This window comes from Melospiza melodia, chromosome 8 (genome assembly GCF_035770615.1).
Source record: "Melospiza melodia melodia isolate bMelMel2 chromosome 8, bMelMel2.pri, whole genome shotgun sequence".
Lineage (NCBI taxonomy): Eukaryota > Metazoa > Chordata > Aves > Passeriformes > Passerellidae > Melospiza > Melospiza melodia.
In genome coordinates, this window is record NC_086201.1 from 20,410,978 (window position 1) to 20,435,731 (window position 24,754).

The window sequence follows — 24,754 nt, forward strand, 5'->3', positions numbered from 1 at the left end:
ATTTTTCTTTACATCTTGGTAATATAGGTAAGACCATGCTATCACAAAACTAAATCAAGTTATTTTTCTCAGGAGTAAACTCTGCCTCAGCTACATTTTAAAACCATGTTTTCTATTATTTGGATGCAACATGGCTGCAAAATCATATTAATTCCAAATTTAGAAATGACATACTTAAGCAGTAGTTGAACTTTGCTGGTTTGGATAGGTGTTGGTGATTAAAGTGCCCATAAGTATAAGGTTGTGTGGGCACTGCTGCTGCAATAAAAAGTCTAAATATAATTGGTCCGAGGGTGTGGAGAGAAGCAGCAGGGGATGCTGGTAGGGACAGTAAAAGCTCAACAGGGTTACGGAAACCTGCCAAATCTCCATCCTCACCGCAGGGAGCTCCTGATGCTGCCAGGCAGTAAGGAAAACAGATGGCTGTTGCCTTTAAAGCCAGTAACATTAATTTCTGTGCCTGTTGTGTATTTTTGCTCCTTCCCCTCAATTTTCCCACTCCTGCAGTAGTTCCTGTGGCAGCCAGGCATTGGCAGACATGTTGGAAAGCAGCCACACACGCGGGTGAGTTTCAGCTGAAGATGATGGCTGCTTTGTTTTGGTTTTCCTTTTCCCCAAGCTGCTTCCACAGTTTGGCAAAGGGGTGTCAGGACTAGAAATAGGGGGATTGGAGAACATGCCAGAAGCTATTAGAGGGAAGGAAGCAGAGCTATAATAAATGTGGAGATGGAGCAGTGCCAGTAGCAGCGTGGGCATGGGGGTTTGGATGCAATTAGCACAGCCGGACAAACATACCCTAACACGGACACTTCACAGCTACATGCTGAATAATCCTCTATTTTGTGCTTATTTGCAGTGGGATATAGCTAAAACCTGTAGAGGGGGCCTTGTTCTTTTCCTCAAAACCAGCAATAATGTGGACCTGGTAAGCCTGTAGCAGCCAGAAGTGATTTCAGAGAATGCTCTAAATCAAATCTCTGTATCTAAAAGAGAAGAGCATGAGATGGAAAAAATGAAGATTTAAGTTTGTTTGCACGGTATTGCAGCTATTCTGAATGCCTGAAAGAGTTTGAGTTTTTCCCTTAGCTTTCTGAAACTTCTAATGCATTTGTATGCTGTTGCGAAAAACAAAGCACCAGTTTGAAGGAAGACAGAAACGTATAGGTTTCTGAATTTTAATTTTAAAATATCATTAAGAGAGCTCAAAGAAAGACACAGGCTTGAGCTGAGTTAGGAATTCAATGAAGTATTGACATGCAGAGTAATGATGGCACATGACTGACTTGTCACCTACCTTGGGGGAAAGATTCTGCCCGTGTGCAGTTTTCTGACTGTTGATCTCAACCAATGAGTGCTTTGTGCTTTTAACAGATGTTTCTGATTTAGGCCAATGAAAGCTAATGGAAGCTTTTTCTAGTTTCTGAGGAAAGAGTGCCAGCTCAATCAAACAAGCAAATTTGGAGCTTGGCATCTGAATTGAATACCAAAACCGGATAATTTCCTCTTGCAAAAGCTGTGTGCCATCGTTATTCTATGATACTCTAAAAATTTCATAATTAGTACTGACTTGTTATTTTTGCCATCTCCTGGATTTAATCATTTAGCCATTATTGCTGTCTACCAAGAAAGACACTAAAGCCACTTATTCAAATGGCCTGTCTTGTCCAAAATAGAACACAATTCCCAAACCAGCAAAAGATGATGCATACAGCTGCCCCAGCTATGTAATTGTAGCAAATATTTCTAGAAGCACAGCCACAAAACAAACTCAATAGAGGCATCTACGTATTTGACAGGCATGTATTTCCAATTTATATTCTTTTACATTTTTCTGTGGTGGCATAAGTTATCACCATTCTTTTCTCTGGTTTATGAGCTTCACATGAGAAAGCTAAATATACTGTAGAACCGCCATAGTGCATTAAATCACAAAAATAAAAAAATCCCATTCATAAGTTTGATTGAAATGGTACTTATGACTCCATGGTAAAGTACTTAAGAGCTATAGATTGATTTTTTTTAATTAACGCTGTAGAACATGCTCCATCAAACTACCAATAATTATATACAAATAGATTATTAAAACACTGTAGATACTCATATAGTCTACACAGAACTGAAATTATAATTTGGCAAAAAAACATAACATTTCTCAAGAAAGGCTGTAGTATAGGTATAGATCATTCATTTATGGCTTCCAATTAGGGATGGTCTGTGATTAAAGCACTATATTATTTCTTTGCTTTTAGACATAAGTAACCGTATCTCCCTTGCAGTGTTTGAATCTGCAAGTAGCTGAAGGATCTGGTACAAAGTGCAGAACATGAATGAACATTTGAAAATGGATGGCAAGAATTTTCTTGGCTCATTAATATTAAGTAGTTATGGAATTGGAAAGAAGATAGGTATTGCTTTATTACCTTCTGTTCTCAACAGTCTTAGAATTAGAATTTACTTTGTATGTGCTTTATTCCCCTGCAAAGAGAAATGACATTTTCTCCAAGCCCTTAACTGAGTAGTTGTCGCAGTGGTATGTGTGATAAGAGATACTGGACCTCTGGAAGTGTCTCTAGTTCCCTGTTGTGATGCTGCTGTTTATGGCATCTCTCCAAGTATGTATTTTTGGAAATGCACTCATGGGTTTAGTTCCCATTTTGTGCAAGGCTGTTGATACGTGCAATTTTTTTTTGTGGGGTTGAATGGCAACTTTGTTTTTTACTATTATGCTGTTGCAGTACTTGTGCTGTTTTGGTGCAAGCACATCACTGTTTGCCTTTGGGACTACTCTTTTAACTGTCTTGAGTGTCTGAGTTGTATATGAACTCAATTATTCACTGAGGGTCATAAATTCTGGTGAGAAGTGCTGTGTAATGCCCTTACACGAAGGCAAAGCATTACTAGGTGAATGGAGAGGAAGGCATAAGAAATTTGGAAACTCTGAAATGGGGTGAAAAGTTTTTTTTCTTTCCTGTAGTGCTTAGAGAGTGCCTAGAGAGTGTAAACTGCCCAAGTCATGTATCTTTAACCCAGTATCTGAAGAATATGCATAACCTCAAAGTGGTAGATTTAAAGGTTTGAGGGAAATTAATTTTACCAGTCTTAAAATGTGGAATAAGTTACTCGACTGCATCCTAAAGAGGAGGCTGAGGGACCTGTGTGTTTTCTCACTGATTTGACTCTGGGATGGGAAAATTTTCTCACAGCTGGGGGATTTAGTAATCTTCTGGCTACAGGCTTTGAACTGAAAATATACCCTACTATCAGAGCTAGGTTCCTCAGGCCCTAATATGGGATTATGGTGATAACTGCATGGTTTAATAAAATGTTGTAGTTGGGATTTGAGCAGGAGCTGTTCAGATCCTGCCAGCATAAGCACTGGGCACAAAAACAGGACATGTAAACTCAGCCCTGCTTAGAGCAGAAGACAGCAGGCCAGTGAACAGGCAATGCTTCTAACAGATGCTGACATTTTAAGACTTAAGGTTATAAGATGTTTAAAACTAGATTTTCACAAAAGCTGACATGGTAGATTCTTGTGGGTTTATACAGGCTGCATGACATATATTAACACTGCACTTTGTGTAGGCACCAAGATCTAAATCAATTTGGGGAAAGGAAGAAAGAAATCAAATGTTTAATCAAGGTGCTGTTCAAGTTCACAATGTGTGTGAAGGTGGAAAGCCTGTGTGAACATACTTCTAGAGGCAGTGAGTGAAATCCTGCACTGATCATTTCAGGGAAAGAGAAGTCCTACGACACCCAGTAAATCTGCCAAGGTTCTTTCCTTCATTTCCCATTCAGAGCTAGAAGTGGAGGAGAGAAATGTATCACATGTGGTTTACCCCTGTTGATCATATTGTGGTGTCTGGGTTCTCAGAAAGCCCTAAAAGCTTGTATTTGCTCCAGTCACAAAGAAAATCTTCAAACTGACATTTTCAGTGAGAAATGAGTTCATACAATGTAATTGGACTGCTTTCATCACCTGAGCCTCCTTCCGAATTGCAAAAACACCCTGAAACAACCTTTACTGAGACCATGCTTTGTACTACTTGAAATTATATTTGTGAGGGTTTGGTAACACAAAATTAAGTGGTACTCATCAGACAGGCATTGTTGACTGGCAAACTGATGGAAAGTGAAGAGAGAGGAGGAGCAGTGTATGGGTAAGGATGGCTACTCTGTAGTAGCTAGCTGACTGTGATTTCAGAGAGAATGAGGTTTTTTTTCCTGAGGGAACTCCCTGAATTTGTACATGGGGTTCCTAGAAGTAAGGGTGTCTTGAGTCTGAAATGATGAAAATTTGAATGGACTTCCAAGTTTTTCCATACATTTTTTTTGTCAATGGTAGCTTTCCAGAAACCATTGTAAAAATCAAGGAAATGACAGAAATACTACTAAGCAGAGAAGCTCTGAATGAGTTGTCTATTTTAGCAGGGTTCAGAATTTCAAGAAAATCAAATAACTGATAGATGGGTCACAATCCTGGTTGGCCTTAGGGCCAGCTGCCACTCTGCATACATGAATGCACATGAGTCATCTCAATGCCTCAGGGAGGAGGTGGCCCCATGAGTTAGGGCAACATGACAGCTTGCTGGAAATTAGAGCAGAGAGAGGGGCCCTGCAGAAGTTTATAAAGAGAACAGGTGGCAGAAAGTAAGGGGTAATCACACATTTTAAATTAAAAAGGAAAAAAATCTCTGGGGGCTGTATGGCCCCAAAATCTTCATCTAGGTCTAGGAGGGTTCCTGTGAGATTCAATGCTTCAGTCACCTAGCAGGCATAGTTTGGCAGGCTGCTCTGCCCCCCAAAAAGCTATTCCCTTAGTCTGCTGTACAGGATTTATATGCTTTACTGAAAATCCACCTGCTGCATGTGTATGTCAACAACCAGCTCCTGAAGAGCCACGGCAGGGCAATGGGGTTTTGGTGTTGTTTTGTCTTTGGGATAGACTTTTGGGATATATGCTGCAATTCCCTGGCTCATACAAGATGTAATGAGAAACAGTTGAGAAATTATCTGAATAGTCTTGCTGCTTCTAGTAATAAGGAGTTAAAGGATGCAGATCCTCAACTGCATGATGTACTACTCTCAGATCTTTCCAATACTGACTTTCAAACTTTTGTTATTAGAAGTCCAAACTGGCCTGGTGAAACAGATTCATGCCCTATGCAGTCAGTGTAGCAGTGATCCTGAGAGAACAGGGAATTCTAGAAAACAAGATTTTTATTTTTTAAGAGCTAATAATTTGTATAAGGAAAAATAATGGAAATACGTGAATGCAAAAAACTTGTTTTCTGGTATTTTAAGAATCTCTCCAGGTTTCATCAACAGGGTCTCAGTGTCGTAAGATTCCATTATTTCAGAGAAGATTACATCCCTGCATGTAATATATATATAGCTTCTAAATAAAAAGGCAAACAAAGGAATTTGTCAAAAGCCTTGATTTCACTTATAGTACTTCCTCTTTCCTTGCTTCTAGTTTGCCACTTCTTCAGGTCTGGGTAGTGGCGGTCTGTGTATGTGCCTTATGTTAACAGTTGTAATAATCTTCTTTGCACACTTCCACTTTTCTTAATTTTTTTCACCATTGAGTTATCCTTCCCACTTGCTGCTCACAGTGACTGACCATTCACCTTTTGAAATATTGCTGGCATTTTTATTCTCCTATTCATTCTCTGCTTCTGAGCACCCCGGCCCTGAAAGTCGAAAAGCCAAGGCCCTGTGGCAGGTGGGCAAGTGCTTCTTGTGCAAATACATTCATTTGCATTTGAATGTTCTATTTGCATACAAATGCTTTCATTCATAGGAATAAAAAGATTCTCTCCAGGTGCATTTGTGCAAAGAAAAATTGGATTAATGAAACCACTCAGAAAAGTAGGGGAGAGATCAGGTCTCCTGCCATTCTCACTTTGGTACTATGTTTACAATTTGATAATACGTGTCTGAGAAGAACCCAAATTCAATTTTCCAGTACTATTGATTTTTAAACTTTTTACTGCACGAGATTGTTGTTGGCTTTCCATGGTGTGCACACAGAGCCAGATAGTGTAGATCTAAAGTAGTCTCAATTCTAACTGGTACCACAAGAAAGAACCATAGCATAAATGAAACTACTGTTATAGAGATGAAGAAGTTCAAATACCATTTCTCCTTAGAATTGCTGATATTGAGCAGAAACTCTTAAAGTCTTTTACTCTTAAGTTTTTTAGATCTGTACTAGATACATTTGTACTTAAGTCTGTGGTTTTTTAATACCCTTTCCTTGAGGTCATCACTAGCATAGGCATACTTGCTTCTTAACTTGGCTCACAGTTTTGTTTACACATCACTTTTCTATCAGGAATAACTAGTCAAATGCAAAGTGTGTCAGAAAACCTAAAAAGTACTATATATCTAAATAATTTGAGTGCCATCAGCAAAGAAATGGTCATCATAAGAGATAAGGCCAGCCAATGCTTGGAAACAGACTACTGGCAGCACTTTAAAAAATTACTTATACTTTTTGACTTGCATTTTAAGTGGGATGGGAGGAACTGTTGGAAGAGCACACTTGTTTAAATTTTGAAATTTTCCTTTATGTAGTAGATGTTGAGCTGACCAAAAAAGTCTTTTAAAATTTTTCTAATATGATGGCTACTTTGTGATAAGAAAACCCAGAGCCTGTAATCTTCCACCAGAAACTTCTCTCTGGACACTGAAATGCTTCTTTTTATGTTCTGGTAGTCATGGTTCTGCACAGATCCAAATGATCTGAAGAAAATTTTGAGGTAAGAAGAGGTGGTCATAGTGTTTCTTAAGACATTTCATCCCAAAACCTTGATCTTGTTCCAATTGTTTAGGAGAATAAAAAGGTTGATGGAAAGGATACATAACTCTGTAGTACCTGTTTATTTCTGTCATGCAGCACATGAGCCATTCAATTACTGTCCTAGGTGTGCAGATCAGGGCTGAAGATGCAGATACTACAAGGTTTATTACTTGGCTTCCTGTGTTTTGCAGTGTGCAATGATGAGGTGGAAACTACTGGTTCAGTGCTTGTGTCAGCTTCAGAGTGGTTAGTGCAGTACAGTAAGAGTGACCAAAGCTGTGAAACAGTTGCTTCCTTTACATGTCCACGTTGTAGCCGAGGTCTGTAGAAGTCCTAGTATCTGAATCTTAAAAACTGTGATTAGGAGATTATCACCCAGAAACTGACCATCAGGACGGTGACCACGGGGGAGGTATTTGGTAGAGGTGATGTTGGCTAGCAGTCTACTGCTAGTGGTGGTGAAGAGAGAGCCAACAGTTAATCAGGTGGGGAGTGATGTGGTGAGACTGTCCTAAAATCCAGTTAGCTTAAAAAAATTTCTAAAGTTAGTATTTGCAGTGGCCTAAAGTAGAAGCAGGCATGGAAAAAGTTAGATTCTTCTTTTGCCTTGCACCTTCTCAAAGACACCTCATAGCAGCGTAGAGGAGCTCTAACACTTTTATAAATCCAACACATTAACCAGATAATTTATAGTCATTACAGTCAATATGTGTTTCAAAAATCCAAGAAAAGAATAGGATGGGGTTATTCCTGGCCAGTGTTTGGAAAGATAAAAAAGAAATAACAGGAAGATGTTTCATAGCTTTTTCAGAACCACAACTCAAAGGAATCATTATAAAGTGAAGAAGTAAAGGCCGGTGTCGCCGCCTTGCACAGAAGGATCTAAAAACTTTTTGTATTTTCTATCTCTGATTTCATTACTCCTAATAACTCTTTTCCTGATGGAAGGTAAAGAGGCACCTGAAATATAGATTTGAGTCCTTTTAGTTAAACCTTTATCTCTTTGTCATAGCGGGTTTTTTTCTTCTGTAGTTTCATTCATCTGCTCTACTGGAACTTTCAGTCGCACAGTGTTAAAATATGGCTGTTCTAAGCTAATATGCATTAACTTTTTAAAACCTGTTTTATACATAACCTATTGTATTAATATAAAACGTTAAGGCCATTTTTTCGTTTCCTGGGAATGGCCCATTACATTGTGAGCAATCTACTCTTGCTTTTTTAGAAAGGACTTTGAACTCAATACAAAAGGAAAATATAATCATGTACAACTATAAAGACTGCTTTTTTCCCTTTTGTGCAGAGTAACAGAGGTGGATGAGTAGCATGGTAATGAAGAGATGGACCGTCTTTATTAGCAGGCTCGGTGAAAGGGTTCTTTTCAGAACTTCAACTTTTCTTATCTTCTTAGTTTTCATGACGTCTATTCGGACACTTTCCTTTCTTGACTTCCTTTTAAATATGCCTAACAGAATAGCAAAGCCAAGCCAGTTCATCCTTCTTTCCAAAGAAGGTAGATACAAAGTCTACTGGTTTAGATGCTTCCATTAAAGTTTTTCGTATATTTAGAGAAATATTGCTGTTTGCATTGCTTAAGAAATAGTCATGTGTATTGATGTCTCAAAATCATTCTTTTTTCCTCTAAAAACAAACACAACAAACCCTTGCAATGATGTTTTTACTATAGTTAAAAGAGGCTAATGATATAGGAAGCTTCTTTGAGTAACAAAATAGAACTAGAAATACCACTTAACCCTCTGTCCTAGAAATTGGTTAATATAGTAGATTTGTAGAGGGCTATTTGATGAGCTCTCACCCTCTTCTACAATGTGCTCCACAACCCTTTTTGATATTTTTCTGCTCCTCCTCTATGCTCCCTATTTTTCTGCTGTTCCTCCCACTCTTTCTGCTTCAGTATTCTTTGTTATATAGACAGTTCACTTTTAATCTTGCCCAGTTAAGGAATTCCACTACAATGAAATGTGATTGCCATGTGATTGCAAAAAATTCAATATGTATGGTACAACATATGAAAACTATATTCCCTTCTGCCATTCTGCTGCAGAGAAAGTATCCCATCATCACTGTGTTGAGCTCTGAGGAAGGAACCTCAAGAATAACAACCAAGAAACAGGAAACATTATTTATTATCTGATGCTGGAAAACTGAAACCTTAGTTTGTTGACTAGTATTTGCCTGTTGTAGTATTACAAAAAATATTAAAATCCTCTGTGAAGGACATTTATTGCATTACTTAAAGTAATATATCAGTCCAGTAGTGTTGCTGTTTTGCCTGTGTATCTTCAGTGAACTAAGCCGTTAATAGATCTTGGTTTTGAAAGGATGTGGTTTTTATACAAAGATTGCATAGCAAAATCAAAGGATAAATAAGAAATTATGAATTGTGTAGACTGAAGGATTCAAATAATGTTATAGCAAAATTGACTCTGGCTGGATCTCTTGTTATGAGCAGCTCAAAATAATGAATATGATTAGTTTGTTCAATAGATGATGTGTTCCTATGAAACTGAGTGCCTGCTTTGTGAAAGATGTACAAGGCACTTATCTTCAATATAGAGAAATAGCTTGGAAAAGTGATTTAAGGCCTTTGTTGTAACAGGTGAAAAAAGTAAGAATTTGCAGAACTGTGAATCTGTTAGAGGTATGTTGATATGAGCCATCTAGAATGTGCTTTGAGAAGGACTAGATGGTGTCCAGAGGCCATTCCAATCTCAAGGATTCTGTGATTCTGTGAACCATGATTTTGTTTTGCATATAAACTAAATCAGTGGTCACACAGAATTTATATTTCACCATTTACAGGCATATACCCAGATCAAACAACCTAAGAGTGTGAGTGTGTGTATGTGTGTATGTACGTATTTCAGCAATAGCATTACCATTCCAGGGAATTATAGGCCTAAAACTGACATGAATTGCATTCTTATTAAAAAAACCAATACCAAGTCATTAACACAGATATATAAGAATTATTTTATTTCCAAATGGAAATCTTATTTCATCACTAACAGTAATTCTGATTTTAGCTTTTCATCAGAAGATTATTTAAGAGCTGGTTGTTGTTATTTAAATTCATTGGCTAGAGGTGGATTAAACTAGATAAAAAAATGACAATTAAAACAGTTGTAGTTTCATTTTTTAGTTCTAACCCAGAATGGTTACTATAATCTGCTCTTTGTAGCATGGACTTGAGAACATGTTTTCAGGATGAAAAATATTTATAAAAAAGAATTTATTAATTATAAAGCAGATATTTTTGCCAGCTCTGTAAACTGTTCAGGTGATTTTCACTGTTTAAAATTCTTTTTAGATATGAGCTCCGTTTGTAGTTAAAATAGCATTTTCTTCTAAGAAATTTAATTTTTTAAATTGGAAAATAAATTTTCCTGGAAATATACCAAGTGTTGAATTTTTAGGGAAGTGTTGATTTTTTAAAAATATTTAAATACAGAATATGTAACTAGAGATACTTTCTGTCTCATTTGGGAGACAGTCTCTTTCAGCAGTATTGACTTCCTAGAAATGTAGAAACAGTTTTATAGCTAATAATAGTTAAGAATTAAGATGTATCTTGTACACAAGAAGCATATATGCTCACAACAGTGTAACAAGTCCTGATTGGTTCCTTTGAACTGCCTACAAGATGTATAACAATTTTTTCCTTGGCTGCAAGTTCCCACTCTAACATTCTTTCTTATGCATTGTAACTATATTACTGTATTGAAGGGATTCCATTTTTAGTGGAAGCTATTGCCCAGTATGAGGCTTTTCGGGTGACTGTGAAAACTCTTGAGACCATATTCTTTAACTGATATTATAATTTTCATGTAATTTCAAAATAAATATATACATTTAAATGGGGTTTTTTTATAAATTCCAGGTTATTAGCCTCTCATTGAAAATCAGGTGTGTTGCTGAAGAGTTGTCTAGAAGGTAAAGCAAAATCTTTTAAATGCTCAGCACAGAATCCCTGTTGTCCTTACATGTGTCCTTTGACATTGGCTGCAGCTCATGCCAAAAATGTATCAATATCAGTATTTCATTTGGTAGGAGAAAGGCATAAAGACAATTTGCATAATCTCTCCAAATGGTGTGCTATCTTTCCCAAGGGTTTAAGTATATGCAACATATCTCAGCCTTACTATATTTATTACATCTTTTCTAGGCCAGGTGGCATGAATTACTCTGTAAAAAAATTAATTTGGAACCTGAGTTGAGCAAGAAGTGTTGCAACCACTGGATTATTGATATACCACAAGGTGTACAAAACCAGCCTTGTATCAGTCAGTTGGTCTGGCAAACTGGGCCTGTACTATCTCAACGTGCAGTACCAAAGAGATACATTAATCTATTAATGACCATTTAAAAGCATGAGCTCTGTCAGCTCAAATGAACTTCAGTAAGAGCTGTTGAGGTCTAGGCAGCCCATTGGGACAACATGGTTAAGGCATGTTGGTTTCTGTAGCATGCAGCCAACCTCAAATCCATCTGCCTTCTGCTCCTTATAGTAAGTGCTGATGACACAATAAGAAAATCCCCACACACTTTGTACAAGTCTAAACAAGACTGGTGATGGGTAGATAGGATATTAGAAGGTAAGCTGCCTGAAAAGAAAGTGAATGGGCACATTCTTTTTGCTCAGAGAAACGTCTGTGCTTCTGAGAACATGCACATCACACCCACTACAAAATATTTAGCCCAGCCATGTACTCTGCAACACTGGAATCTCCCTGCTTGCAACTGTGGAGCTACAATAGGATATGATCCTCTACAAAACTACTTTAGTAGTCATATAATTGTATCATCATACAATATGTCAGTATTTACTCATCATGCAATAGTGTCATGCACATCCAGGTACTTACCAGGAAAACCTCATCTCCCTAATGTGCAGACTTTGTGACATAAATCAGACTCTGGACTAAGAGGTAAAAGGGCTCCTGTGATGGGACATTTTCACTGGATGGTGAACATACCCCAAGCACTGCTTGGATGCTATGCAGCTGACTGGATTGCTCAGCAAATCTGTTTCAATAAGTTGCTTGTGTATGTGCAAAGACCTCAAATTTTACTTCCCTCTGAAATACTACACGTAAATTTAAAAAGTATTACCAAAAAGCTGGATAAAATAAGAAAAAAGATCAAATGCAAAGCAAAATGTTTAGATTTCCAAATAAGAGGAGCTGAAAATCTGTGACTGTAGCTTTATAAAGATCAGCAATTAGTTATTGTAGAGGTATAAAAAATAAGATGATTTGCTACTTTTAATTACTACTTCTTCCAATTCAAGTTTAGAGCAGAGATGAAATAGAAGCACCACAGATTTAGAACCTAATTTTGAAGCCAATGAATTATATTTTAGATGCAACACATAAATATAGTGAATTATTCACTTGTACAAGACAACTGCAAACCCAATAGATTATCCGGACAAAGCAGAGGATATTGAGAACAGCCACAAATATTTTGGACAAGATAAAAATAAATGTCATTGTAAATATTAACTGACTGGACCAGAAAGAGAAAACATCTAGAATCAGGTACTTTATTATAGTTGTCAATAGGGCTTACTTGCATTTTTTTTCTGAAATATTTAGTATTTGCTGTTGTCAGCAGCTGAATGATGAGTTGGACAAAGCAATCATTTGATTAAGAATGAAAAATGTAATGTTTCTGTTCCAGAAGAACTAGGCTAATTCTTGTATAATATTTTGTCATTTTCCTTAGAGACTATTGACACTGATTATTCCTTATGGTAAATTTCTTTTTGCTTATTGCTTAGTATTCAATAACTTAGAAGGAAATTCACAATCAGTGCATTTCTCTTCATCACATATGAGTCATGTCAGACTGCAGAGGAAAGTGGTTCCTACCTAGACTGGAGCTGGCTCCATGAAGCAGTGGCACATTGCGTGCCCTCCTCACAATTCCCAAGGAACGTGTCCTGCTCTGGAAGGACTGTTCAGTCCATGTGGCTGCCATGGGAGTGGGGAGAGGTCAATGAGACTAAACAGCACAGGGAGTTGAACTGGGACATTCATGCATCATACCTCACTGCTTTTTGTGGTTGAGAAAAGAGCAAGACTTTTCTGATAGTAAATAGTTTCATTTTCTTTATCTCAGTTACAGTGGTAGGAATACAAATATGGAAATAAGGTTAAATTTGGCTCAGCTTCTGAAAAATTGAATATGAATTCATGCTTTAAAGTACAGATGCAGTGTTGCTGTGAAATAAGCTGCTACAGCTCTATTTCTAGAAATAGGAAGGAAAAAGCATTAGAGAATTTAGTGAAAGATTAAGCTGCTGGCTGAAGGGTGACAGGCTGCTGTAGCAGCATTTTTTTTTTTTGTGTGCTAAGCTTTTGCTTGCTCTTGTTAAATAGTCTGCTCAAAGTCTTTTACATAAATTCAGAAATATTTAATTTTAAATATAGGCTTTGGTAGGTAAGCCATGGATTTAATCACTATAATGATATGATTTGCAACTCAATTGGATTTTCACTTTTAGCTGAATGTAATACTATTTTATGACACTCAGATAGCTGTAATAGATTCATTTATGGCTACTTGCTTGCACACAATAAATAAACCAGTGCCTTATTTTTATGGAAAATTTGTGCAAACTTTGTATAATGTTAAGCAAGGGAAAGAGATCAAAAAAAACCAAAAACCCAGAAAAAAAAATCAATATGACCTGTTACTATTCTTCCTATTCTTAATGCTTATTCAAGAAATTAAGTTATTCTAGTCCATACAGAGTAATTGCAAAGCCTGGATTAACACTGTGGATTTATTGCTCTTTGAGTATGAAGCCATCTCTGGATGGTATTACACAACATACATATAATCATATAATGGCACTTTTTTTTTTTTTTTTAGCTATGATGCTTGTGCAGTATTCTTTGCCATTCTAATTGTTGGGCAAAATTTAATGTGATTCTATAAGCTCAGCTTGCAGTTTTAGATCCCCAGAATTCTGGAGGGACAGAAATCCTATTCTCATGGCTGGCTATTGAGCTAAATGTGCAACATCATCTATGCATACCAAACCAGATATGAATATAACTGTAAGGCAGCAGTACTGTTTTTATTTACTGGTGTGTTGATTCTTATTGTGAGTTCCTGGTTTTAATGGGGAAATTGGGATAGTTTGTGTTGAGAATAGTATCTAATTTTAAATGTTTTCCAGTTTATTACTTCTTGCCCTGTGCAAAATAGAGACAGGAAATACACTTATATTATTCCTTTACAGTGTCCTTTTATATCCTTTAAGACTGTTACCATGTTGCCTCTAGTCCACTCACACAGAAACCATTCTGAAATACCCAAAATTGGACATGGAGCTTTAGCTGTGGCCTAAGCAATACATAGCAGAGCAGAGGGATTATTTCTTGTGCCCTGCATGTTATTATCCTACTTATGCATTTCAAAATCATATTGCTGGTTTGCTTTTTTGGCTTGTTGAAAGCTTTCCTTTTTTGTTTTGCTACAATGTGCTCAGATGTAGGAAGATCTTTCTAATGCATGCTAGATGTTGTACATTCCCAGGACAAATGTCAGTTATTTTTAAAATATGTCAAAACTAAATTCTGACTCTAATTTTAACCTTCTACATGCTTATTGTGAGCAACACTACATGACTTGCCAGAGATTCCAGCTGCTTTTTTTTGGTCATTTTCTAAGCAATGCAATCACACAGAATATTCTGATCTGGCAGACAGAGCCAGAATGCTAAAGTGTAGAACAAAGTGTATTATAGTTAAATTATTGTAAAGAATAACCATGTGCAGACATATATTTTCATGCTTTAATATAGGCTTCTGCACACACAAACACATTTTGTTGTATTCCATACTATGGGATAAAAAAAGCAGAGTAAAGGCAAAAGTGCTGGGTTTTAGCTGGCCTGTCTTAGGCTACCATGCCTGGGTTCCATTTTCCATTTGTTTTGGTGGAGACTGCTTAGTGCCTTTTACTTTAAGCAGGATGTCAACACTACATATTTTGTTCAGTCAGATATAAATCTGAATTTTAATTTCTTTGAAATCTAACTCCCATAGTTGGATGGATCTAAGAAATTCTTGACTGAGTGTCATTTGGATGTGTTTCCATCCATGTTTCTTAGAATATTTTTATATCCTGTGCCCCTTAAAAGTTTCCTTCACCTGTACTTCAGAAGGAAAAGTATTTCTTAGCCTAAAAAATATTAAATTGTTACTGAATTTCAAATTATAAATTCATGGTTATACAAAAGTAAACTGTGACATTTTGTAAGGTTGTCAATACATATAAATGTATTATTTCATCTGACTAAAATGTGCTAGAGATGGCACAAAAGTTGGTTCAGTCTCAAAGAGAATTGCATGACAGGCAGTTGAGTCTTACACAGCTCTTCCTCAAGTAGAAGGAAAAGTTCTCTGTATCCACAGAGAGAATTCTATATTTCCAGCCTACATACATAGACTTTAGTATTTATGTATCTTTAGTATCTATCTTTTGAAATCAACTGGACTCCAGAAGAAGGTGAAGATTATCATAGCAGGGATTTACCTATATTATATCTATAGGTGTTACAAAACTCTCTCCCCCTCTCTCTCTAAAGGCTAGTCTTCACTAGGTGCTACAAAGGCAGATATAATATCTTAAAGATTTTCCCTATAATCTTTATATGCAAACCTTCTGATTGATGAAAACTCACTTGAGATGAACTAATCATCTGGTACTTTGCAATGTCAAACATTTTTAACATTTGATGCATTTTCAAGTATTTCTGGAAGCACAGAATGGAGTATCTGTGGTTTTGGCATTTAGTAGTAGTGATCTGGATCTATATGACGGCAGTGTATTACTTAAAAGAAATCTGGATAACTGCTTTTAAAAATGTTTTTTGAGGAAGGAATGCAAAGACAGCTTCAAGAGGGCTTAGAAATGTGTTTGGCTTGTCTGCTGAGAGACTTGTCTGCCCATCAGTCTCTTTTATACTTTTGGGTCAGAGTAATGTGTTTGCTTCTAATAATGTAAAAATAAGTCCTTTTGTATATTTCCATGAGATCATTACAGATTCATTCTTATAGTTCATTGAAGTTTGTTTGACAGTCTGTTGAAAATATAATTGCTGAATCATCACTGCCTGTCCATTATGAGTAAATCCCTCTTACCTTTTGAACAACATGACTCATTTTGAAGGATAAAAAAGCTATTCATTATTGTTATTGCTTCTTGGCCTAAGTGGCTGCCCTGAGTTTGAGATCCTGCAAACAGTTTCTGTTGGAAAAGAAGCTCATGATAAGTGCAGAGGATCTCTGTACAGAGCTGCATTGAAGAATGTTTGAATGTTTCATTATGTGCATATAGGAGGATCTAAACAACAACAAACAAATTCTTTTGCCTGTACCATCACCAGGTTTTAGCACAAAATGTATGGAAGTGTTTCTAACAACCATTTTACTAGAGCTATCTCAGGCTATATTTCACGTTTTTACTTTTTTCCACCTACTTCTTGTGTTTCTCTTGTTTCTCCCTTATATAAAGGTAGATAGGTATTTCCTGAAATCACCTCTGCCCAGTGCATTTCAAATCAGCGCAGTCTCACATGGACCTTTGGAGTAGGTAGAGGTGTTCACATTGTGAATTGAAGGCATTTGTTTTAATAACCTAACTAAACTTAAACCATGCAAATACTATCCTGTATCAGCTTGGAAGAAAAGAGCATGGTGTCTGTGACTATTACCTGGACTATATAAAAATTTACTATCTACTATAAAAATTTAGTATCTTTTCCTTCTATTTTTGATGTTCTATCTTCTCCATCTGTCCAGACCAGCAACCTTGCTATCATATCAGGTTTTTTTTGTTCTGTTCCCAGGTTATGGGTCTGGAAAGTCTATACCTCTTTTCTGTGTACTGACCACCTTGTCTGTATAATTCTTACAGAGTGTACTTTTGAAAGCACATTGGTTCTGGACTCCAAAAATGGTAAGTATGGAAAGCAGGGAAATTATGCTGCCATGAGATTGCTTCTTCAGGCAATATGAAGTATATAATGCTTCAACTGAATTAATGAGCTCTGTATTTCACACTGCTCAAATTACATGATGAGGGAGTTCATATCAGGCCAAGAACTAGAATTGAAACTCTGCAAACCCAAAAGAGTTTGTGCAGATTTGACCCATCAAGCTCTCTCTTTATGTCTAATCTGGCAGAATCATCCAGGTAACCTGAGAATAAACCTAATTATTTCATTGTCATACAGCTGGCTGAAGAATACAGGCACAAAGTGGTAAAATTTTAGTTTTGGTTTCCTGAGATATAAAACTGCCTTCTGTACTTTAAGCCTCTTGAGAGCTAATCTCCAGACAGCTTTCTCCTATTCTCTGTGTTACCTCTCACAGTTTCTTCCCTCCAGTTTTTCACTTGTATCACAACTCACCCCTTCCCTTTCCTTCTGCCCCTACCTCCTCCCTAAGCCCCCTCTTAAGCTTTAGACACTGTCATCATCTTTGACTCTATCACAAGTTATCTGTAAAGCATCCCAGTTCTCACTCACTCTTTTCTTCATACCCTGTATCACACAATTCCCACAAGCATATGTGTGCTTCAATTCTCTGCCCCATGTGCTAAGTGCAAGATTTCACTTACCAGGAGGAGAAGGGTGGTCTTAGGAGGGCCAAGTTTGGATACACTTGCTTTTATTCCCCAGTGGCTGGAAGACTAGGACTCAGTGGTGGGGATCACAAGGCAGAGGAGTACACAGTATCCTACTGCAAGATGCGACAGTTTGGCCAGACAGTGGTGGTTTCCTCTCTTGTTTCAGGCCATGACTCAGTCTAAGCCAGAAGTGCAGAATATGTGATAGAAATTGCAAATTGTATGGCTAGAGGCCAGTTAAATCTGTAACTTCACCAGTAAGACTGCCCCACCTACCTAAGGCAGATGACATATTCTTTGCAATGACTTTCTGTGTTTTTTATGATAACTGGCCAGAATATGAAAAAAAGAATATAAATGCTTTTCTAAACAGCCCCTAAACCACAACTTTCTGGAACTGTTTGGGTCCTGCTGGACAGCTGTAGTTGCTACTTTTCAGACAGAAAAAACCCTAATATTTTTGAGAAAATGGATGTTGAAACCCATATAAAGTGTTCTTAATCATTCTATTTCCCCCCTTACATTCCCAACGCAGAAGCCTATCATTCTAGCAGAAGTACATCACATTGTCAGTGGAAATTTCACCCAAGAAAGGATTTCGTAATAGTGGGTTTTGCAAGGCACATTTGTAGCAAACAAATGCCAACCATTCCTCTTCTCCACTGCAGGGTAATTGTGTTACAGTGAAAGGCTTTTAACTATGAATCTGACTGAATTGCTCAACCCCCCAGGAGACATTCCTGGAACATGAATTTCAGTCTGGCATGCTGAACGCACTGTTCCTGCAGCTGCTGCTACCACTGACCAGATACTCTGTAGGAGGGGAGCACTGTAAGACAGTGGTGGCAAAGCAATCCTGAGAAAGTGTGGGAGAGAACAGTGCTGCTTCAGAGCAGGAACAGCATTCATGAAAAGCTTCAGCTTAGATTTTAGAACTGTTATACACAAAACACTCATCTGAGTAATAAGAATAACTGATTGTCATTCTGCTCTGATCACAGCCTTTTAACTGCTTCACTATTTGGTTTATCTCAGCAAAAAAAGTAAAAACTAATGTGCTGTATAATTTTTCTGGTTATTTTCAACCACAAAATCAACTAAATTCTGTAATGTATTGTACTACTTACAGTGATGAAGAACTGTGCATCAAGGACTGCCTTTTCTCAACAGTGTCTGGTATATATATTTGTTTAATGAACATAAGCATGGAAAGGTGCTTATTATGGAGTACCTGTCACAATTTTGATTAGTACTTATGAAAGTATGGTGTTGGCACTAAGCTCCTGGAATCTTACCTTTTGCTTTTCATCTTGACAACCTGCCCAAAAGAAATGAAAAGGTCCCGTTGCAGCTCTAATTTTCCTTTGGAAAACAATACAGAAACATACTCAAATAATATTATTCTCTTATTCTAAATTGTTGAATACATAAGAAAAGGACACAAGACTTAAGAGAGTCCTTCTATGGATACTGTCTTTTATTAGATTTTTATCTGATGCCAATTAGTATACTTCCTTTGTGTTCCCAAAGTGAATTTACTATTCAGAAAGTTACTCTTCAGAAAATTAGCATTTTAAATGCTCTCAGTGCAATTTAGGAAGCCCTGTGCTGCTCAGAAGCCTCTTCTCCCTTCCTTGGGCTGACCACTTTCCGAGCAAGGGAAGAGTCCTTCCAAGAACTAGTCCCAGCACACAGTGCTTCAGGTAGTAAAAGACAGTAAAGTGAGAACAGTGTTTTAATTTCTCATTGTATCATCTGTGTACCATGTGTACCAAACAAACATGTACCAGCATGTTTGTGTGATTAATCCTTTTTTCTTTCTTCCTTTTTTTTTTTTTTTTTTTTTTTTTTTTTTTCTGTTCAGGAAGAAGTAGGTGCAAACCTAAACAAAGCAATGGGAGACAGGATACTCACAATGAAGTGACTCATTTCTATTTGGCCAGTGGACTGAGATGAAAAGCAAAAGATTCTGAAGCCTTATGACACACACAACCACTATCCTCCTTCTCTAAAGGCATTTCCAGGAACAGTAATGCATGAGAAAACCTCTAAAACTGTTTAACAGCATCTTTTCACATGATCAACTCAAAGTGCACCCAGGGCTGAATATTGTTCTGATAAGCAAACCATTCTAATGCACAGGATCTCAGAGTTGTGCTGGAAGACAAATGGATGGGCAGGGGCAGTTTTAGGACACTCACCCACTTTGCAAGGTCACAACGTCCCAGAGATGTAATGGTTCAGCCATGCTCATAGGAACACAGGTGCCCCAGCAGCCTGAAAGAGAGAAAATGGGCAAAGGGACTGGTTCAAACTGGAAGTCTTGCAGCAACAGTCTTTGACACGTAGGATGAGGGAACAGGCTATAGGGTTGGGGAAATGGGAATACTCTGAATAAAAGAAACTCATGACACATGAGAGCAAAATAAATTCTTTATGGCTAACTGGGATCAAATGAGCTCTCTTCAGCTTTGAGTGGGCTGTTATAAATGTAGCGGGCTTTGTTCTGGTGCTGTAACTCAAGGGGGACTTCAATCATATATTTGCAAAGAAGTATAAATATCTTGATATATATGTAGTCTATTGAGGCATTTAAACTTTGTCATTTCCTCTGAGAACAAAAATAATACTTTATTTGCTGTTGATTTTAAAAGATTCTTCAAGAACATAGGATAAGTCCTGCAAAGAGCTGCCTTTCTCCATTCTGATTTGGACTCTCTGAGATCTGCATGGTAATAAACAGCTGTCATTACTGGGTACTGGACACGATCCCAAGGTGGCATTGTAACTGCATCCTCAGGCAGCTCAGCAGGAGGAGACCAAGCAGTGTTTCTCACCTGAGCTCCACTCTCCATGAACAGAAATCCCTTAGCTTGAGAGTCAAAAAGCTAAGTGGTCCAAACAGGTCTCAAATCCAGATGATGGGGATTCAGATCTTGTGAAATTTTGCAGTCTATACTTGCCAGGTATATGCAAGATGTAAATGTGTTTTCAGATCTCACATGGTAAGAACACCAGAATGAAACAATAATTCTGCTCAGGGCTTAACATCTAGAAGATATTTCACTTCAAAAATAAGATTTTTGAAAAGAAGTAGGAACTTCTGAAACTCATTATTGATTGGTCTGATACACAAAATATGAAAAATATTTTCCTCCCTCTCCTTCACTGTCTTTCACAAGGGTTTGGGATATCATGTATCTATTTTCTGGCCTGCATCAGGAAACCTGCCAGGCCTAACATGTGTTTTCTGCTTTCAAGCCGAGTAAGAGTGATACCCACTTTTCTCAAGTTTGTTGAATGACACACGTACTGGTTGCAGGCACACAAAGAACATTTTGGCTCATGGGATTATTTCTAACCTAAATGTGGCTCTTGGTTGACGTAGAAGAAAGAGAACTTTTATTGTCCTGAAAAGAAGCCTCCAAAAAGCTGCTGGACTGCAACCAAAGAGGAGGACGACAGGCTGAAGAGAACACTAGGCTTGTAATTCTTTTATTTCTCATTTGTGCTGTTTACAATTCAGAGAGTTCCTTGTCTTGTTGGCAGGCCTCTTAACAAGCTCAGCCAAGAAACAGCCTATTTAGCTTGCTTTTGTTGAAGCTCTTTTTACCTATAATAACAACATTTAGGGGGATGTTATCTCATAAGGGTAGAAGTTGTCTCTTTAGAAGCCTTCATGTTAAGTACCTATCCTACACAGGTACAATGACAAGAATAAAAAGAGCATAGAAAGGAGTTGTCCTCTCCCAGGTACAAAAGAAACCCTGTAAGTGGGAAATCTCAGTGATGGGGTGTAATGTGTGTAGCCCTTACAAATATGATTACTACAGAACAAGGGTAAGGTTAATTACTGTGTAAGGTTAATTACTATGCCTAAAAACATGCATTCTCCAACAGAAAAGAGAATAGCTAGATACAACTGGGGATCTCAGTAAACTAATCAAAATCCATGTAGGCCAGCACTAAAGCTGTGAGATGGCTCACAGGACCCCAGATAGCTCAGGTATCTCATTCTGTTGGTCAGACTCTTAAAGAACTGTTTAAAACAATTATGGTTGACTAAAATGGATTTTTTTCAAAAATAAAAAATTTCCTTTTTTTAAGTGAAAATCAAGATGATGCCTTTTCAATGTCTGTTTCAAAACATGGCTAAACCAGATATTTTTAATTTATATTTTTTAAAACTAGTTGTTGTTTTGGTTTTTTTTTAATCTGAAACTGTGGTATAAATTGTTATAGAAATCCAAACTCCACAACTGCTCCAAGAAGTAATTATAACAGCAAATTAAGGATTTACTTAAGTATTATTTGAATGTATCTATCATTCTGTATCTTGACAATCTGAGGAAAGAGATACAGTATCCTTGTTACATATTAAGGTGATGAAGGCAGAGATATTGTCTTTGCTTCTGAAGTGCCCAGCATATTTTAATAAGATGGTGTAATATAGCCATATGGGCAGATATGTTTTTTTCAAAGGAAAATCTCATCTATTTCCATTTAAGAAAGATGAAAAATGTCTACCAGAGTCCCTCAACAATTAAGCAGTAACTGTACATTTTCATAAGCAAATATATGTATTTTTCCACATTAAAGCTAATTTGATGTAACATCTGTGGAAAGCAAAATACACTTCTTTTGTAGATTTAAGGATCTCCTGGTATTTTTAGATTTAAAGTGCTGTGATGAAATGCATTTAACAGGTACAACCTTGCAGAATTCCCATCATATTGGCATTATGAAGTTTTTTAACTTGAACATTTCACATATTCCAAGGCAGCAATTCACAAAGTTGGTGACTTAATTTCTGCTTAAAATTCTGAACTTAGAAGTACATTTGAGGTGCAGCCCTTATCTTTTTCAGTGAATTTGTGAGCTTAACACTACTCCTTAAGCCACTGGTGATTAGTAGCGTATAAAGTATTTTTCACTGCTTTGTTTTGCTTAGTTGTCTGAAGACAGAGGCTGAAATATTGGTGCAGGTTGTAAAAATTTATAAACTCAATGTGGAATGACTCATGGGATAATTAGCATGGCATTCTCATGGAGCATGTATTATCGACTGTCCAGATCTCTTCATAGTTGAGAGGTGTAGAAAATTCAGCTTCTCAGTAAATGCCTATACAGCTCATTGATATAAACCAGGACAAATACCATCCTGTCTCTGAGAAAAGTTGTGTCCTGTATAATACTGAATATTCTACTAAAATTTCTAGCTCAGCACAGAACAGTAGCTCTGCTATATTCCTTCATCCAGTGGAACCCAGAGAAATGGGAGAAGGAACAGGATCATCAGGGATGAAGAAACACCAGGACAATCATTTTGCATACCATTCTGCCTCAAAGTAACAGACCATGACCACAGGACTTAACAGTGCCAGTGCTACTATATCGGGAAGAAGTTTTTCTGACCTGATTCAAGTCATGGTTTATGGTGTTAGGCACAGATATCCAAGTCTGTATTACTGAGATGATAACACTGCCATTGCCTGTGATAGGGTCCTTCTAAGTAAAAACCAGTTTCATTAAAAAAGAAAAAGTAATTGAATAAACATTTCTTTAATTAATTCCTTATCTTCTCTTTATAATCATGTGGAACTATTTGGTGTTTTTGGAAAGGTTGTGCCTGGATTCAGCATTATCAAGCCGTTCCACTGATATTTGTGGTGACGATGATTCAGTTTCAAATTGGCTTTTTAAATTTTTATATATAACATGTTGCACATTAGTGAAATAAAGCTTCCAAGTAAATACAGACGTTTCAGTTGGGGGCTGGGGGGAGGAAGACATTTGGTAAATTGTGCTTCTGAGTCCTGAACAACCTAAGTGGTGTTTCTGCATTGCCTAGTTACCGTTTCTGTTTAGTTGGCATTGGTGTTCACTGAAAATATTTTCGTTTCTGCTCCTGACAGCTACAAATGTGCTATGATCATATGTAATCTTATAAACTCATACACTGTTAAGTGGATGCCCAATACACCTCCTCAAATGTGAGCAGTGGGTAGCATCGCCAAGTTACAAAGTCAATATTGAACAGCACAGTCATGCTCAGCTAATTTACAAAAAGTTTTCACTGGCTGGTCCATTTCTTCAGCTGTTAATTGTCTAGCCTGACATATGTAGAACAAAGTTCAAAAGCAAACATGAACAATTTGCTAGACTAGCTGGCAGAAGCCCGACTGCACGAATGGCCTCAGGAGACTGACGCTGACTTTATGCCAATTTCAAATCTCTGCTCACTCTCCCAGTTTACCAAAAAAGCTACTTTTCCTTTCAGCCACACTGCTAAGGGCAACACGCAGAAGCCTGGTATCTGACTAAAGCTCACCAAGTGTTACAAGGCTTGAGCAGAGGGAAATATGCAACCTTGTGACCCTGACTCAGAATAGCCAAACTCCATCTGCTCTGAAACTTTAAATGGTAAGAACGCCTCCATTTCTTACTGGACATATTTGGAGGTAAGGACTGGCAATGACTGCTGTTGTGATCATTTTAAGCTGCAAAATTTTCATGCAAAAAATTGGGGAAAAAAATTCTTAACTTTTCTGGGAAAAGTTAATCTTACGAGTTAAAAACAACCTCAGAGTTGAAGCTTAAGTGATGTGTTGGATTTAAATGCAGTTAGGAGTCAAAAAGTAACGAAAGACTTGGTTGTATTCTGAGCTGATGCAACTCCACAGTTCAGAGAGCTGCAAGAACACAAAATGTAAAAGGAGCGAATGGATCTATTTACAACATACAGGCAAAAATGTATAAACATGAGTGGCGTAATGACATATCACACATGCATATTAGGACTAAAATATCTTTGGAATTTGAAAAGTTCCCAGGAAGCATTTCACAACTCAAGGAACTGCATCCAGTACAGTAAAATCCTGTGAGATACTATTTTGAAAAGTAGAAACAGACTAATCAGAGTGTTTAAAATTAGTGGTAGCTTATCTTGAAAGGATCATATGATCACATTTTTTATCTGCAAACGGAAACAGTGAGAACTACATAAATATATACAGTTGTGTCTGAGACAAATATATAAAAATTATTCCAACATTCTCTAACTTTCTTGGAGCATGAATCATCTTTCATGAAGCTTTCTGTTGTTAAATTGTGCACCTTTTAGTCATGATAAATTCAATATTTTTCATTTTTTATATTTTTTTTAACGCAGGACTTTATCCAGGGAAAGCTCAGAAACTGCAAGTACAGAATTTCACAAAACCAGAGAAGAATGAACAGGTAGTATACCTTACAGCATATTGAGCATATTAATCACTG

The 24,754-nt window shown here is 37.2% G+C and overlaps 1 long non-coding RNA gene across 3 annotated transcripts in view; it reads left to right on the plus strand.

Annotated features, from left to right (window-relative positions):
* Window positions 1-852: 852 nt before the first annotated feature.
* LOC134420985 (uncharacterized) overlaps window positions 853-24,754 on the plus strand; it is a 32,729-nt gene continuing 8,827 nt past the window's right edge. For all 3 annotated transcript variants that reach the window (XR_010028482.1, XR_010028481.1, XR_010028480.1), the window contains exons 1-4: window positions 853-925; window positions 16,763-16,804; window positions 23,757-23,899; window positions 24,648-24,715. This is a non-coding gene — a long non-coding RNA (uncharacterized LOC134420985). The remainder of the gene's footprint in view (window positions 926-16,762; window positions 16,805-23,756; window positions 23,900-24,647; window positions 24,716-24,754) is intronic.